The 15779-nt window shown below is 46.3% G+C and overlaps 1 long non-coding RNA gene across 1 annotated transcript in view; it reads left to right on the top strand.

Moving 5' to 3' along the window:
- Nucleotides 1-14835, top strand: part of LOC146339596 (uncharacterized) — a 52769-nt gene extending 37934 nt beyond the window's left edge. The window contains exon 4 of the long non-coding RNA XR_014784564.1: nucleotides 14285-14835. This is a non-coding gene — a long non-coding RNA (uncharacterized LOC146339596). The remainder of the gene's footprint in view (nucleotides 1-14284) is intronic.
- Nucleotides 14836-15779: the final 944 nt, after the last annotated feature.

Here is a 15779-nt window from a genome sequence, read left to right as displayed (position 1 = left end):
AAATGCCCTCTGAGTCTTCCATTATCTTTCACTGATCTCACTCCTCTTCTTGCCACTTTTACTCTTTTCACAGAGGAAACTGAACCCAACAGGGGTAATTTGATAGCTCATTATCTGCTATCTATTTAAAAACAGAACAAAGGGCATTTAGTGCAGGTAGGGATGTATGAAACCCCTACCTTCCATCCTGGGGGGGGTCTGAGGGGGGGCGATCCGTTCCTCCCCCCGGAATCCTTGTGGTCTGGCTCCGCTCTGCAGCAATTCCACGGAGCCACTGGCTGGCTCCGTATAGCCAGTGATACAGCCGCCATTGCCGTGCCATATCGTTGAGGAAGAAGGAATCCAGACGCAAATGGCATCCACTATGCCATTTGCAGCTGTAAAGCTCTTAGATTAACCTAAATGCAGCCATAAATGGAGAGGAGCCAGCTTCAAAGCGGATTCCGGGGTAGTGGTGGAGGTGAGTGCCCCATTCCGCTGAGGACTCCAGAGGCTGGATTCCTTTGAATCCAGCCTCGTTGGGGTCCGCAGCGGATTTCTCTGACATCCCTAAGTGCAGGAGATGCCCTGGGGGGTCACGGCAGGGTCATGGCAGCAGGTAAAGAGCCCGCAAACTTCTGTGAAGGAACAATCTCAACCACTCAGTGTGAAGAAAGTCTTAGAATCGACCCATTGAAATGAATGGGATGGAAGTTGGACTAACATTGGTCATTTAACCCTATATGTTTCTAACCTATATATGCATGGGCTTTGTATTTTATTAATGAGTACATTAGCTTCTATCTGCAACACTTCCAACTAATACCCATGTGCACAGCAAACACACATAGAGGACAATCTGTGGTAAAACACCCCCCATGCCCCCCCACACCTTGACCCATCTTTTACATATCCCCTTTCCCTATTTGAGATCTCCCCTTTTTTTGTTGGTTTATGTTGTTCAAAACATTGTATTTTATTTTAAAAAATAATAATTAAACACACATAGAGGGGAGTAGGGCAACAACAGCAAGCCCTGTTCCTGGCATACACGCTTTCATTTGCACATCAGGAATATGCTTCCATGTGTACAAACTATATGGCTGCAGGTTCACACATGCAGTTAGGGATGCTGCAAAAAGCACAGTCCCTGACAGTGCATTAGAGCTAACACATATACAGTTTTATATGTATGTAGGCATGCTGAAGATGTGCAAAAAACAAAAACAAAAAAAACCCTTGCAGGAAATGGAGCCACAAGTCCACTCCTTTATATGCATGTTTATGGTGCACATGGGTGATCATATGAATAGTGTTTGTATCTTTATTTACCATGCGTTGTGTGCTTTTCTGTATCTGGTGTTAATCCTCTGTCTGTGTGTGCTTCCAAGCAGTGTTAGTGGAGTACCTTACACCTTTTTCTCTTTCCATGTGCTGTGCTCAGGCATGCGCTTACCTTGTTTGCACAGACAGCTTGCCTGACCATTGTCCAGGGCTGACATGACACAGAAAAGATACGACACAAGAGACCAGCCACCATCCATTTTCTGCACTTCCAAACTTTTCCGAAACTATCATTTCTCAAGAAATCAAAAGGAATTACAGCTCAGAAATCAATTTCCTTTATGCTGAATTTTCAGGGGCAAAGCAACAAAATTGAGTAGAGAGCGCAGGAAAGAAAAATGAGGCATGACACACAAGCAAAGGCGCAGACCTGGGTGTTCTCCTCTCCCCCATTGTGGATCTAAGGGGCTGCCTCCTCTCAGAGATAGACTGGGTCATTCTGAGTGCTTGCTACAGAAAGCTCCTACAACAGTGGTTATATAGCTTTTGGAATGTTTAATCTGTGTGCCTCCTGCTATGCACAACCTATATATTTGCAAATTAACTCAAATATGACAAAGGGTGAAATATGTGTGTTTAGACAGAAAAAAAGTCCTACATCATAGATTTGTGCCCCAAATGTCCTAGGCCTCAGTGTCCTCCATCCAAGGAAAACGAAATGTAGGTGTTTTGTCCCATTTGAATTTATTCTACTGCCCCACATCTGATCTCCAGAGAGAGGCTGCCAGCAGCCCAAAATGCTTCCTTAAGTTTCAGAGCCCCAAACTCAGCTCTCTATCTCTGTGTTTCTCTTAGCCTGTCTTTACTCCACACCTCAAAACTGCAGTTTCTCTTGTTGTTTTTCTCAGACAGAGACATCATCCTTAGATAGGAGTGGGGAAGGGATGCCTTTTTGCCCTGTTCAGAAGACTTGAAGTACATCCAGATATCGACAGCAATTGTTCAGCAATCTCCCTAACAAAAGATGTACCTGGCAATTTTGCCACCAAAATACTAAGGAAGACTCAGGTGTCCTTCCATTCACTCTCTTCTGACCAAACCCCCAGTCTTACAACAGTACTAATAAGCTAAATCAGCCTTTCCCAGTCCAGATTGGTGCCCTCCAGATGTGTTGGATTACAGCTCCCATCACCCCATCATTTGGCCATTCTGGCTGGGCATGATGTAGTCCAACACATTTCGAGGGCCCCAGATTGGGGAATGCTGAGCTAAATAACAGACTGTTTGCTGCACTTTATTTATACTGCCAAAAATCTGCTACTTCATGTCAGCTGCTTCATGAAAGATGTAGGCTTCTTCAATATGTAGGCTGTAGGGTTAAAGGTGTCAGCTGTAAGCTTCAAGGTGTAAGCTTCTTCAAGGTGTCAGCTGTAGGCGCCAAGGTGTGAGCTTCTTCAAGGTGTTGGCTGTAGGCTTCAAGGTATAGGCTTCAAGGTGTAGGTGTAGCCTTCAAGATGTAGGCCTATGAAGGCTTCTTCAAGGTGTAGGCTACTTCAAGTTGGCTACTTCATGAAAGGTGTAGGCTTTTCTTTTTTCATTTGCTGTAATGTGAGCCCTTCTTCCCAAACCCACCTTCACTCCTCAGAGGCCACATATCCCTGGCTCCAAACTGAATACATAGCACCTAGAGTCCAGGAGAGGTGCATCTTCCCTGAACTCTAGATGGTTTGTCCACATTGTTTTTCATTTGTTTTCTAAGCACCTGTATTTTAAGGCAATTGTGCAGCACAGACACATACACAACTCTGCTCTGTGAAGAAGAGGGAGTAGCTTGACGATTGACACAAGGGCCAACCAATCACAGTGGTGCAAATCTAACTTCAGCTGGAAACTGCAGAAACAGGTTTCTCCTGAGGTTGATCAAGGGGAGTAGGTTGAACTTCTACAGTGGTCCAAAATATGGTGAGTGTGCCTACACAGTGGGCTGACTGCTAAAATGATGTGTCTCTGTACACACCCTAATATAATTTCCCCAACCTGGTGTGTGTTTGGACTACAACTCCCATCATCAGGCTAGGGATAATGGGAGCTGTAGTCAAAACACATCTGGAGGCTGCCAAGTTGGGGAAAAGCTACCCTAATGGTAAGGCCATTCCTGCCCATGTTTTGACATTAGAATAGCCTCTTATATTGAATGTCACTGTATCGTATCAGCAAAAGCAGACTTTTAGGTTGCTCATGGGGGATACCAGACAGCAAATCAGACCTGAGTTCATCAGTCATCAGGGCAGCAAATTTGGGCTGCTATGTTACCATTAGGGCAGCCTTTTTATTTCTCAATGCTTTAGCAGGCATCTAGAGTAAAACAAGAGGGCATTTGGGGAAGATGAGAAACAAATATGAAGAATGTTTGGCATGAAAAGGACTGATTTATGAGCGCAACGTAAAAGAAGTATATTTAGCTCTGTTATGGAGTGACTAAGAGGACATGAGATAACCATCTGCAAATATATGACAGATGCAAACAATACATTGGGAGGAGAAAGAGAGTGCGATACCGAGAAAACAAAAAAACGGCTCTTCAGCATGGTGGCTCCTCTGGCCATGGTTCTCCCTTCATGTCTGCAGCCTATTGCTGGTCTCCAGTGCAAAGACCAGAAGCCCCGTGGATGCAAGACAATGTGCCATGACTTGCCCTGCACTTTCCCAGTCCAGAGTGTGAGCAAAGCCGACCCAAGTGCAGTGACAGGTGCTCTTGGCGAGGAGGCGGCCCTGCAGTTTGAGGTCTCTGGCTCTTGGTGCATTCTTTCTGTCCCTACCCAGAGGAAAGTTGGGAGGGATGCTGGCCCAGCCTGGATTTGGGCAGGAGGGCTTTGGATGGGAAACAGGCTGCCTGACAATATCTACCCCCCTCCCGCAACCCCCCCCCCAGCCTAATTGCTCGGGTGCCTCTATTTCCTTCTGCATCGCTGCAATCCCCTGGCATGAAATAATTACCTGCAAACAATAAAAAAATAAAACAGGTCCAAATTGCTTGGGGCTTGTGAAAACCCAGCCAGCCAGGAATGAATCAAAGCATCTGGAGCCCTCAGTAGGAGGGAGGGCTGTTGTAGCTAACATAATATCTTGTGCGGTCGGTGTGTGTGTGTGTGTGTGTGGTGCAGAGGGGAGGAGGGGAGAGTTGAGGACTGTGACCAGCAATGCAGCATTACTGAGCAGAGGGGAGCTGGTTTTGTTGCACGAGGGAAGATCTTCTGGGAGCTCCAACAGCTCTGTCTGTCTCTAACGGGGTGGAAGAGGGCGTGGAAGTTGGAAGGCTCCAACTGCTTTCCCTCAAACCAGAGTAAGGCAGGGTGGGGTGGGGGACTGGAGGCTGACTGCCAGCCCCAATGTGTCCACATGCATTTCTGGAAGAGACCTTCTCAATCAGGGCCAGCTCCAGGTTTTGGAGGGCCCTTGCGCAAGACGTCCTCAACGGGCCCCTCCCTCAGTGAGTCTGCCTTCTCACCAGCATGATCACCTTCTGCTGCTACTTGTGCACCTCCTCACCGCTACCACCTGCTTGCTGGCCAAGAAGAGAGCCAGTGAGCCAGTGGGCAGTGGCATCTGCTCTTCCTCGTCACCACCATTGTCTGGGGCGGAGGGCGAGGCAGGTGAACAAACAGGTTGCACTGGTGAAGAGCAGTGCAGGGGGCTCTTGTCCATGGGCACTTGGCAGGTGCCCAACCATGCCTACCCTGTCCTCAGTTCACCCCGACCCCCAAAATAGGGCATAAACAAAGCAGGTTGTGGTCTCTTACAGATGTCCGTGTAACTAGACAATTAATTCTCTCTCTGTGGTATATGTTGTCTCAGTCTGCCCCAATCTGGCACCTCCAGATGGGTTGGTCTACAAACCCCATCATCTCCAGCTAGCATGGCACATGCTGGCTGGGGTGATGGGAGCTGTAGTCCAATGCATCTGGAGGGCACATCTATCGATCCCTTGAAGCTCCTCTCCTCTTCTTTGTCCCTTTCACTGTTTTCTGGGGTTCATTCTCCTCCCCTGGTCTTGCTTTGCTATCTCAGTTTCCCTCCCCTTGCTCCTCCCCTCCCTTCACTTCTTTTCCTAGGCACCCCTCCGGGAAGGTTGATCAACATTTCACTCACTAAAGGTTCAATTTTCCTTTTATTGTGTGGCTGACAAAATCGGACTCCAATAATCATTTGTGAAAAATCAAGACAGAAACAGGCAGCTGCAAAATCACAGCAACCTGTGCTCTCTCATCTGCAGAGAACGAGCATAAAACAGGAATGGGAGATTGTTCCCGTGCAAACCGATTGGGGCTCAGTTCCTGGGAGAAATTGCTAATGCGGGGGGGGGGGGAAGTGGTATTGAGTTGACCTCCAGGTTATATAGAACGTACAGGCATTCTTACCAGGGAGCTAGAGAGTTGATTCTACTGGCGTGTATTGCCGTTGCCTGGGCCACTATACCTATGTTGCATGACAGGTAGTGATTTAATAGGTGCAGCTTTCCTAAGTATGCAGGCACATTGATGGATGAGATCCGTCTACATGGTGTGGGACCAGCAAACCTTATGGAGTGACTTCTTCTCCTATATGAAGCTTTTTATCGAGGCTCTTGGCACCAGAATCTGTCTGTATGTGGAGTGGGAGTTTTCTTGGTTGAAGCACCCCAATTAAGGAATTCCTTCCTTATAAAGGCCAGCTGAAACATGGCTCTGTGTTCATTTAGGGAGCAGGCAAGCCAAAAACAGGGTTAAATGGTTTGTTTTTGGTATCAGCAGGCACTTGTGATTTGATGTTAAAGTTAGCTCCCCATTTTTCCCCTCCCCCTGGCTTCTTGATGGCTTCCATGACCCCCATTGGCTTACCATTATCCTATCTAGACCCCTCTCTTTAAGCCCCCCCCCCAGCCCCAGTTTAACCAGATAAAAATGACAGGCATAACTTTTTTTGTTTCCCCTTCTTTTCCTTGGTGGCTGGGCATGCATCAGCATCTTTCCCTAAAAATGTATCTGAGCCCCATATATACCCTGGAGGCATTCATGGGAAGTAAAGATGGCAGTGGCTAGAATCATAGAATCATAGAATATAGTAGGGTTGGGAGGGGCCTACAAGGCCATCGAGTCCAACCCCTGCTCAATGCAGGAATCCAAGTCAGAGCATCCCTGACAGATGGCTGTCCAGCCTCGTCTTGAATGCCTCCAGTGAGGGAGAGCCTACCACCTCCCTAGGTAACTGGTTCCATTGTTGTATTGCTCTAACAGTCAGGAATTTTTTCCTGATGTTCAGCCGGAATCCAGCTTCCTGTAACTGGAGCCCATTATTCCATGTCCTGCACTCTGGGATGATCGAGAAGAGATCCTGGCCTTCCTCTCTGTGACAACCTTTCAAGGACTTGAAGAGCACTATCATATCTCCCCTCAGTCTTCTCTTCTCAAGGCTAAACATGCCCAATTCTTTCAGTCTCTCTTCATAGGCTGGAGGACCTCACTTTGCTTGGAAGCAGTCCCCATCAAAAGATAAAAAGTGGGAGTGGGAGGGCACCTTGGTGGGCACCAAGAAAGTTGTCAACATTGCCTACCCCACATGATTCCTTCATACTCTGCTAATAGTCTGTTCTATTAGCTTTCAAGTCCTGGCTGCCATTTAAGGAAATGTTCTTGTGTATATACTTTTTCTAAAAAAAGATCACCACATAGGATTGCTGTCTGTTCAAATTTTTTAGGAAACCTTGCTGCAAACATGCTTTGGTAACATGGAAACTTTGAATTTAGTTCCCAGTGTTATCGACAAGATTCCTTATGTTCTATCCTGGGAATTCCAGAATTTTTAAGCCTTATTTAGGTTGTTATATTTCCTGTGGCTGAAGACAATACGGGTGATCCTTTATGAATTTCTACTGAAGATGATGGATTGAAGCCACTGACAGCACCATAATGTGTTTGGCAGTTTTTATTGGACTGAGCTGATTTCTAAAGCTGGATGAACTTGGGAATGCTTGATGTGAAAATATTGTTTTGGAAATTGGTTATATTTGGGATGTATCTATTGACCTATAGCTTTAGAAGGGGGGCATGATTGTTTAAAGATTTAAATTATATTTAAAAAGCTGATCAGTCTGAAATTGTTTATATGTAATTTATATAATTTGATCAATCCTCTCTGTGAACAATATACCACCCTTTTTATGACTCATTCATATTTCAGGAGCTTTGTCAATAATAGGTAGAAAACATACTTATGGAGAGAAAGGATCCTTCCTTCCTTCCTTCCTTCCTTCCTTCCTTCCTTCCTTCCTTCCTTCCATATTGTGTGAAGGCAGAATTGGGTGTCTAGGCAAACTTCAATTAATCCTGCCTTCAGACTCAGTTCAGTTTCAAAAGAAAAAGGAGGTTTTCTATGAGCTCTAGAGGGAAACAGTTTATAGAACTATAAGGCATGTTATTCTTTTTGTCACTCTTCCGCTTCTGAACCCTGAAATTGCTGTGCATAAAAATAAGGGGTTAGAAAGACCACTAGATATTAGTGACCAATTTTCTAACTTTATATTTAAGTAAAATGATTCACATAGGATTATAATGTGGCTTCAATGAGCCATCTAGTATTGTACTTGTTTCCCCCCACTGATGCAGGAAGACACACAAGGTTGATAATTTGACAGCTTAAAAGTTGGCAATCTACATGTTGTCTCAGGCTTAGGGCCCAGCCTGCCTTGTAACCCCAGCCCTCTATCCTGTCCCATTCCTCCAGTTAAAGTATCTCTTGGGAGATCTTGCTGTCTTTGAAAGTTTCAGATCTGGCCAAAATTGAAAATGGGGGAATCCAGAAGGGCATCACTTGTGGCCAGGGCTGGTATCCAGGATCAGCATGAAGGGCCACTTGCAGAGGGCTTACACCCCAGCAGGGGGCCTACTGACAAGAGCCTCCTGGACCTGCTCCTCTTCACCAGTGCAACCCACTTGTTCACCCTGGTTTTGCTCTGGCCCAGACGACAGTGGAAGTGTGATGGAAGGAGGAGCTGGAGATGCCGCTGCCTACTTGCTCATTGGCTCTCTGACTGGCAAGCAAGCAAGGGGTAGCAATAATAAGGACAAGGAGGAGGTTCAGCAGCTGGCAATAATGTTGGTAAGAAAGTAGACTCACGGAAGGAGAGTCCCCCCCTCCTCGTCTGAGGATGTTTTGCTCAAGGACTCTCCAAACCTGAAAGACAGCACCGATTGTGGCACAACATTTAGTTCTGCAATATTTGAATGCTAAATGCACCTCAGTTCCCATTGGACAGAGGACATCAATCTAACCATTATGTAGAAAATGGCAGTTAACAGCAAGGATGCTCAGGGAGGCTACAAATAAATATAACCCCACTTCTTTCAACTCTGTGAAATGGTGTCCCATTCTTTATGATCCTTCATGCAATGGGCATTAGTTGGTCCTTGAAGCAGCAGTCATTTGCGTATGCTACAACCAATGAGCCAGGCCTCTTCATTTCCACTGGGATTTGATGCAGAAGGAACAATAGTATGATTAGGAGGCTCACAAATGCATGAACCACTGGATCCCAGGGCCCATTCATATGTTTTATGGGTCCCTGGGGTCTCATTTAGAAATGCCATCATAACCTAATCAAACTGTGAAGCAGCAACTGGGATGGAATGGGGAGATGCAGGGTGTTTAATCTGGATCACCATGGTAACTAGGATGTGCCAGACAGTGACTAGAGATAAAGAGGGTAAGAAGAAAGGTCAAAAGTGAACCCTGTAAACAAATGTTCCCTGTGCATCCTGGCTGCTGATAGAATGATAAAGCGATCAGGCCAGGCAATGGCCTGCCCCCTCCCTTGCAATATCAGCTTGTAGGCCTCCCATCCTGGCCCCAAATGGATTTGACTTGTCAGAGGCAGGCTGTGCTAATCAAATGGGGCAAAGCAAGCTGGCTGAGGGATGAGGTGGGCTGCCCTGGTTGCATTTGCTTTGTTGCCTCCTCATTTCCTCTTCCACCACCACATTGATCCAAGTCAGGTGGAATTTCGATTTCTCTCACATCTGAACAGTTTTCTGCAATGACACCAATCCCTTACTTCTGACCTTGGCCTCTCCCCTTGCATTCTTCATCCCTCCAACTCTCTTTTTCGCCCCATGTCCTTGCATCAAAAAGGCAAATGCTATTTTGGGCTGCGTTAATAGAAGTATAGCTTCCAAATCCTGTGAAGTACTAGTTCCCCTCTACTCAGCACTCGTTAGGCCTCATCTTGAATACTGTGTCCAGTTCTGGGCACCACACTTTAAGAAGGATGCAGACAAACTGGAGAGGGTTCAGAGGAGGGCAACAAAGATGATCAGAGGACTGGAAACAAAGCCCTTTGAGGAGAGACTGAAAGAACTGGGCATGTTTAGCCTTGAGAAGAGAAGACTGAGGGGAGATATGATAGCGCTCTTCAAGTACTTGAAAGGTTGTCACAGAGAGGAAGACCAGCATCTCTTCTTGATCATCCCAGAGAATGGGATCCCAAAGGACACAGAATAATGGGCTCAAGTTACAGGCAGCCAGATTCCAGCTGAACATCAGGAGAAACTTCCTGACTGTTAGAGCAATATGACAATGGAACCAATTACCTAGGGAGGTGGTAGGCTCTCCCACACTGGAGGCATTCAAGACGAGGCTGGACAGCCACTTGTCAGGGATGCTTTGACTTGGATTCCTGCATTGGACTCGATGGAATTGGAATTCTCGGCACTCTCACAAAGGACAACTCCCAGGATACCTTGAGGAAACCATGGCACTTATCATAGTATAAAGCCAATCTGGAATGTAGAGATGCTGCCCTCCCTCTCTTGTATTGGGTTTACTTTCCTCCTCAGCCCCATTCTTTTCTTCCTTCCTGACCTTTCTCGATCTATTTCTTCTCTGATACACATGTCATCTGTACCCCACTGGGACTTTGCTTCTCTCTCAATTTCCCAATTAGTATTTATCTCATAGATCAGGGGTGGGCAGAAGGTAGATCTCCGGATGCGTTGGACTTCAACTCCCAGAAGCCGCTGCCAGCATGCCCAATGGTCAGGAATGTTGGGAGTTGAAGTCCAAAACATCTGGAAATCTACTTTTTGCACACCCCTGCCATAGATGCTGCTTCTCTTCATCTAATCACTGCTTTGAGTTTCATGTTGGACAGCAGCTGGCAAAGGAACTCGGGCGTCATGGAACGGAAGGCATTTATTTATTTATTTGGGATATTCATTTGGGGTATTTATTAGGGGTGTGGATTCAGCCAAATCCTGAATCCCAAACCAAATTGGACAGATTTGGGGAATGTTTCCCAATTCAGAAAGATTTGGAGAAGCAGACTGAATCAAAATCTGAACAACTCCTAAAGCTTCATTAACAATTCAGTTTCAGAGTACCCAGAGACTGTGTCTGCAAAACCAGACACATTTCTTGCCAACCTCTCCAGAGAAGGAAAATACCAGGGTGGGGCAAGGGGGAAGGGAGATGAGGGATTGTAGTTTTGTAACTGACAGCTCTAGCTTCTAATCAGAGTGGATGGCTTTAGCAAGGCTCTTCAATTGAAGCACTTTGGGGCAGGGATGGTGAAGTCATGTGTCACAGGACTGTTTCAGCATTCAGTGCTCTTTGCTAGTCCATCTTCTTGGAGCAGGGATGTTAAAAGAGTTTTTGTGGAGTTTGTGGAAGCTGGGTGGGTGTAGTGTTAGGGGCTTATGTGAAAAATGCCATATGTTCAGGTCCATCTGCCTCTTATACTCCCCTGTCCTATTGCACTTTCTTGTAACTTTGCTGAACTGCAGACCGGAAGGTCGGCAGGACAGCAGTTCGAGACCCGAGTGCCGCATGACGGAGTGAGCCCGTCTTCAGTCCCAGCTCCTGACAACCTAGCAGTTCGAAAGCAAGAAATTGCAAGTAGATAAATAGGTACCACTTTGGCGGGAAAGGTAACAGCGTTCCATGCACCTCGGTGTTCAGTCATGCCGGCCACATGACCACGGAAGCGTCTTCAGACAGCGCTGGCTCTTCGGCTTAGAAATGGAGATGAGCACCACACCCTAGAGTCGGACACAACTGGTTGGGGACACCTTTATCTTTTACCTTTTTATGCCCTGGCCATGGGCTGCTAAGGTTTGGAGGTGCTGAGACAGTGATAAGCCAGATTCAGGTTTGCTTACAAGGAGACTTTACTGAGTACTTACAGCACACAGGCATACCCAATAGTTGGATCAGACAGCTTCTCTGAACCCAGAGCCAAGGGGTAAAATGGGTTTTATACCATACATGTTAGCAGTGAGGCAGCATGACAGAAGCAAGTGTTAATTAGTGTTCATCTGCAACTTTCCCAGCATAAGCTAACAGTGCTTGTTAACAAAACAAAAAGGAAAACAATCATAACTTTCACAGCACAGACACCTGTAGCTTAGGATAAACATAGCCTCACTTCTCAGGTGCATCCTAGGCCCTGATAAGATTCAGAGCTTGTTAGCATGGAATGTGCTGAGGCGGCGATACCGACCTTTGACTAATCTTACCAGCTAGGAGTCCCACTAGCAAGGGAATTGCACCAAAGCAGAAAGCATTATGGATCTCTAGGCCTCTCTAAAACTGCTGGTGACTTGGTTACAGGCCTGGGGCCATTACAAAGAAAAAACACCCCCCCTTAATTGCTTTTCATTCATTATAACTCCCCACCCCTCACCCTTAGCTTTCTGAAATTTTGGAGGTTTCCTGCCTAAAGAAACTTCTATGATGTCATTTTCATGCCCCTCCTACTCCCACCAGAACAGCATCCTGAAGTAGGCAATGCTTCATTTGCTTTCCCCATATGAGTGAATGGCAGCCATTCACCTGTATAGGAGAAAATTGGTGGATGAACTTGGGGATACTATTGGAATAGGGGCTTCATTTGTCCCCTGTCTGTGCAACCCCAGTTTCTGTCAGAAATGGATCATCCTTCCCCCTTCACAATCAACACCACAAGGAGACAAAGCTTCGGGCTAATACTACTTTATTTTGCTAGAGACTAGTGTCTTTGCAAATGCAGATTCTAGGAAACTCTCAGATTGCCTCAGGCCCCTAAACAACTAATCTGTGATCCCTATTTAGAGAAGATGAACCAGAGGGTAGTGACAGTTTGGGCGTGAACCTCTCTGCCAGACTTGCTCTGCAGTGATACCCCTCCCCCAGGATGGCTCCCTCCTAAGTTGGCTTCCAAGAGTGGCTAACCTGGATAAGGGTCTGAGCCCTGCCACTAACCTTTCCTGTTTCCTTTTTCCCATGCCCTAGCATCTCTCAAGTCATGCCACTCTTCCTTCTCCTCTTCAGAAACTTCAGTTCTTTCGAAGGGGGCAAGGACTCAGCTTGGGCCATCTGTTTGTCAAGGTCTTCGGGGGGATGTATGAAACTCACTTACCTTTTCACGGAATCTTTCGTGGTGGGGGGGAGGTGCTCCATCCCTCCCCCCAGAATCCTCGACAGAGGGGGGAGGCGATCCGGTCCTCCCCCCCAGAATCTGCTCTGCAGCCAGGCCATGGAGCAGCCGGCCAGGGCCATCTGCAGCCGGATTTCTGGCCACAGACAGGCTACTGTGTGATAGCGTCCAGCCGCCATTTGCGTGATAGCGGCTGCCATTTGCATCCAGCCAGGCAGCTGTGATAGGCTACGTAAGAATTTACGTAGCGTATCATGGCTACCCCCCCAAAAAAAACCCAGCGTATGCAAATGGTGGCAGCTACGGCGGCCTCCATTTGCGTTTCCTATTTTTCGCCAATTTATCTTACGTAAATATTTACATAAGATAAAATGGCAAAAAAAGGGGGAACGCAAATAGCGTAGTGGGCACTATTTGCGTTCCTTTATTTTTCGCTGTTCTAGCCTACGTAAATATTTATGTAGGATAAAACGGCGAAAAATAGGGAACGCAAATAGTGGCCACCGTAGCCACCACCATTTGCATACGCTGGGTTTTTTTGGGTGGGGGGGGTTAGCCGTGATAGGCTATGTAAATTCTTACACAGCCTATCACGGCTGCAAGGACAGCAATGGCGGCGGCAGCAGCCCGGCCGCGGCCAGCCAGGAGACCAGCCGCCAGAGCCACTGCCACCAGAGCCGTTGCATCCGCCCCAGGTAAGTGCCATCCTGGGGGGATTCCACGGGGGGGGGGGCGGGGGGGCAGGAGGCTATTCTGCCATGGATTCCGGGGGTTTAGAATTCTTTAGAATCCGGCCTCACTAGAATCCATGGCGGAATTCTCTGCCATCCCTAGAGGAATCTCTCCCAGTGTCTTGGCTCACTAGGGAGGGTCCCTCCCTCAGCCTCTGATCTAGCTGTTCCAACTCTGATTCAGAATTAGAGTTTTCAGACATTTCAAGGCACTTGGATTTATCCCTGACAGTTTCCTACAAGCAGTAGTTTTTACCCCTCCCTCAAGTCTTTTGATATATTGTCTATGAACTAATTCAGTGCTATTATATTCCATTCCCTCAAGTCTTACCAACTGAAACCTGTTTACTTTGTCCCATAGAACTTAATGGGAATCATGCAGAATCTAGTTCAGCCCAATTTGCATAGCCCCACTCTGTTTTACTTATCTATAATACTAGAGCATGACAGTGAGGTAGAGAGATGATAAAGCAGGAGTGAGCAACTGCAGGAGGTCCAGGGGCTTTCATCTCCTGGACCAACCCCTTGCAGGCTACACCCATCTACAGATGACCCCCAAATAAAATAAATGTTTCCTGTAGCATATATGGAGCAACAACATTAGCTTGTTTGAAAGTGAATTTTGACCCTTTCGGTACTATGGATGCCATTAAAAAATCCCTAAAGTGAAGGAATTCTGGGGGTAGTGGGGAGCAGTGAAGTTTGGTACCACATGCATACTGTGGGTCATGTGTCACCCACCTCTGTGACAGATGGTGATCAAAACAGGATAGTTTTCCTCATCCTAGAAATAAGGAGAGTGGTATTAGTATTTATGCATGTGTTTGTTTGTTTGTTTGTTATTTAGAATATTTGTATCCTGCTCCACATCAAAAGATTTCAGAGTGGTGAACAGCATGGATAAAGGAAGAAAACACCAAGTTAAAACAAATACAACATTTTAGAAGAGACAAGTTCCAATGAGGCCGAATTTAATAAACCGCGGCTGGTCACTCAAGGAAGCCTTCCCGAAATAACAATGTCTTCAGGAAGTGCTGGAAAGAACACAACGTTGGTGCCTGCCTGACCTCCAAAGGCAGGGAGTTCCACAGGAAGGGGGCCACGACACTGAAGGCTCTTTTCCTGGTGGATGGCAACCGGGCCATGGGTCCATGTGGAACTACCAGGAATGTGCCCTCTGATGACCTCAGTGACTGGGCAGGTTGGTAAGGAAGGAGGCACTCTCTCAGTTATCCTGGTCCCAAGTTGTTTAGGGCTTTGTTTTGCAATAAATGCTTCCAGTAATGTATGCTACTCAAAATATTGTTTGTTGTTTTGCATTACCTGTATAGAATCTGATGATTTGCTTATGATAGAATGTCAGAAATACTGATTCAATTAAAGAAGTCAATAAGTAGCAAATTCATGGCTCAGTTTACCTCCCAAATCAATGGCAAAACTATTAAATGCAGTTAGTTTCATTCTCTTGTTAGTCACTCAAAATCAAGCATCTGATTGTGCAGAAATGCAATATGTGTTTCACAGTGTGGCAGATGAGCCAACTTTGAGGACAAAGGTGCTGCAAGACAGAGTTCAAGAGTGTAGTGTTGTATGTATTATCACTGGCAGAGGGAGGCTGTGATAACTCAGTGTTCGTTACTGTTTATAAATATGAAACTTCAAAAGCCCTTATGCCACCTACATAAAGTCTTACGTCATTCTCTAATTAGAAATCTTGTACTCTCCAGCTGTAATTAAGAATCTTGCAGTCACTAGTTTTTTAGTTAAACAATCCCATTCGAAAACAGTATTCATAGTTCAGGCTGGATTTAATTTCCATAATAGGTGGGAGATGAAGAGGAACCAGAAAAGGAGGTGGGGAGAGTAAGATATGGTCACTGGCCTCTTGCTAATTGCAATGCTTGTGGTAGATCCATTCCATGAGCCAGGTCAAGAATTCTAGATGTCTTAGCACAGAGAGTCCATTCCAGGATTTATACTAGACTGGCAAGGTAAGGGCCCCTCTGCCTGTGGCTGCCTGCAAGGAAGGAACAATAAAATACACTCTGCATCTTCTAAACCAGCATTCCCCAACCTGGTGTCCTCCAGATTTGCTCCCATAATCCAACACACCTGGAAGGCACCAGGTGGGGAAAGGCTGCTCTAAGCTTTGAGTCCTCACCCCTTGGATCAGCGTAAGGATCTTCATAGAAGTTGCATTCAACCTCGAAGTGCCATTAATTAAAGGCGTTGGAAACAATTTCCCACCTTTCTGTGCTCTCGGCAAATCCTATTCATTTCAGTGGGGCTCTTGATGAAGAATTTCCCAGAGGATTTTGCCCTTTATCCCTTGAGTGACTCTA

The sequence above is a fragment of the Heloderma suspectum genome, chromosome 7, assembly GCF_057233095.1.
Source record: "Heloderma suspectum isolate Gila_16-S chromosome 7, 16-S_ref, whole genome shotgun sequence".
NCBI classification, from domain to species: Eukaryota; Metazoa; Chordata; class Lepidosauria; order Squamata; family Helodermatidae; genus Heloderma; species Heloderma suspectum.
This window is presented reverse-complemented; position numbering and strand designations above follow the sequence as displayed.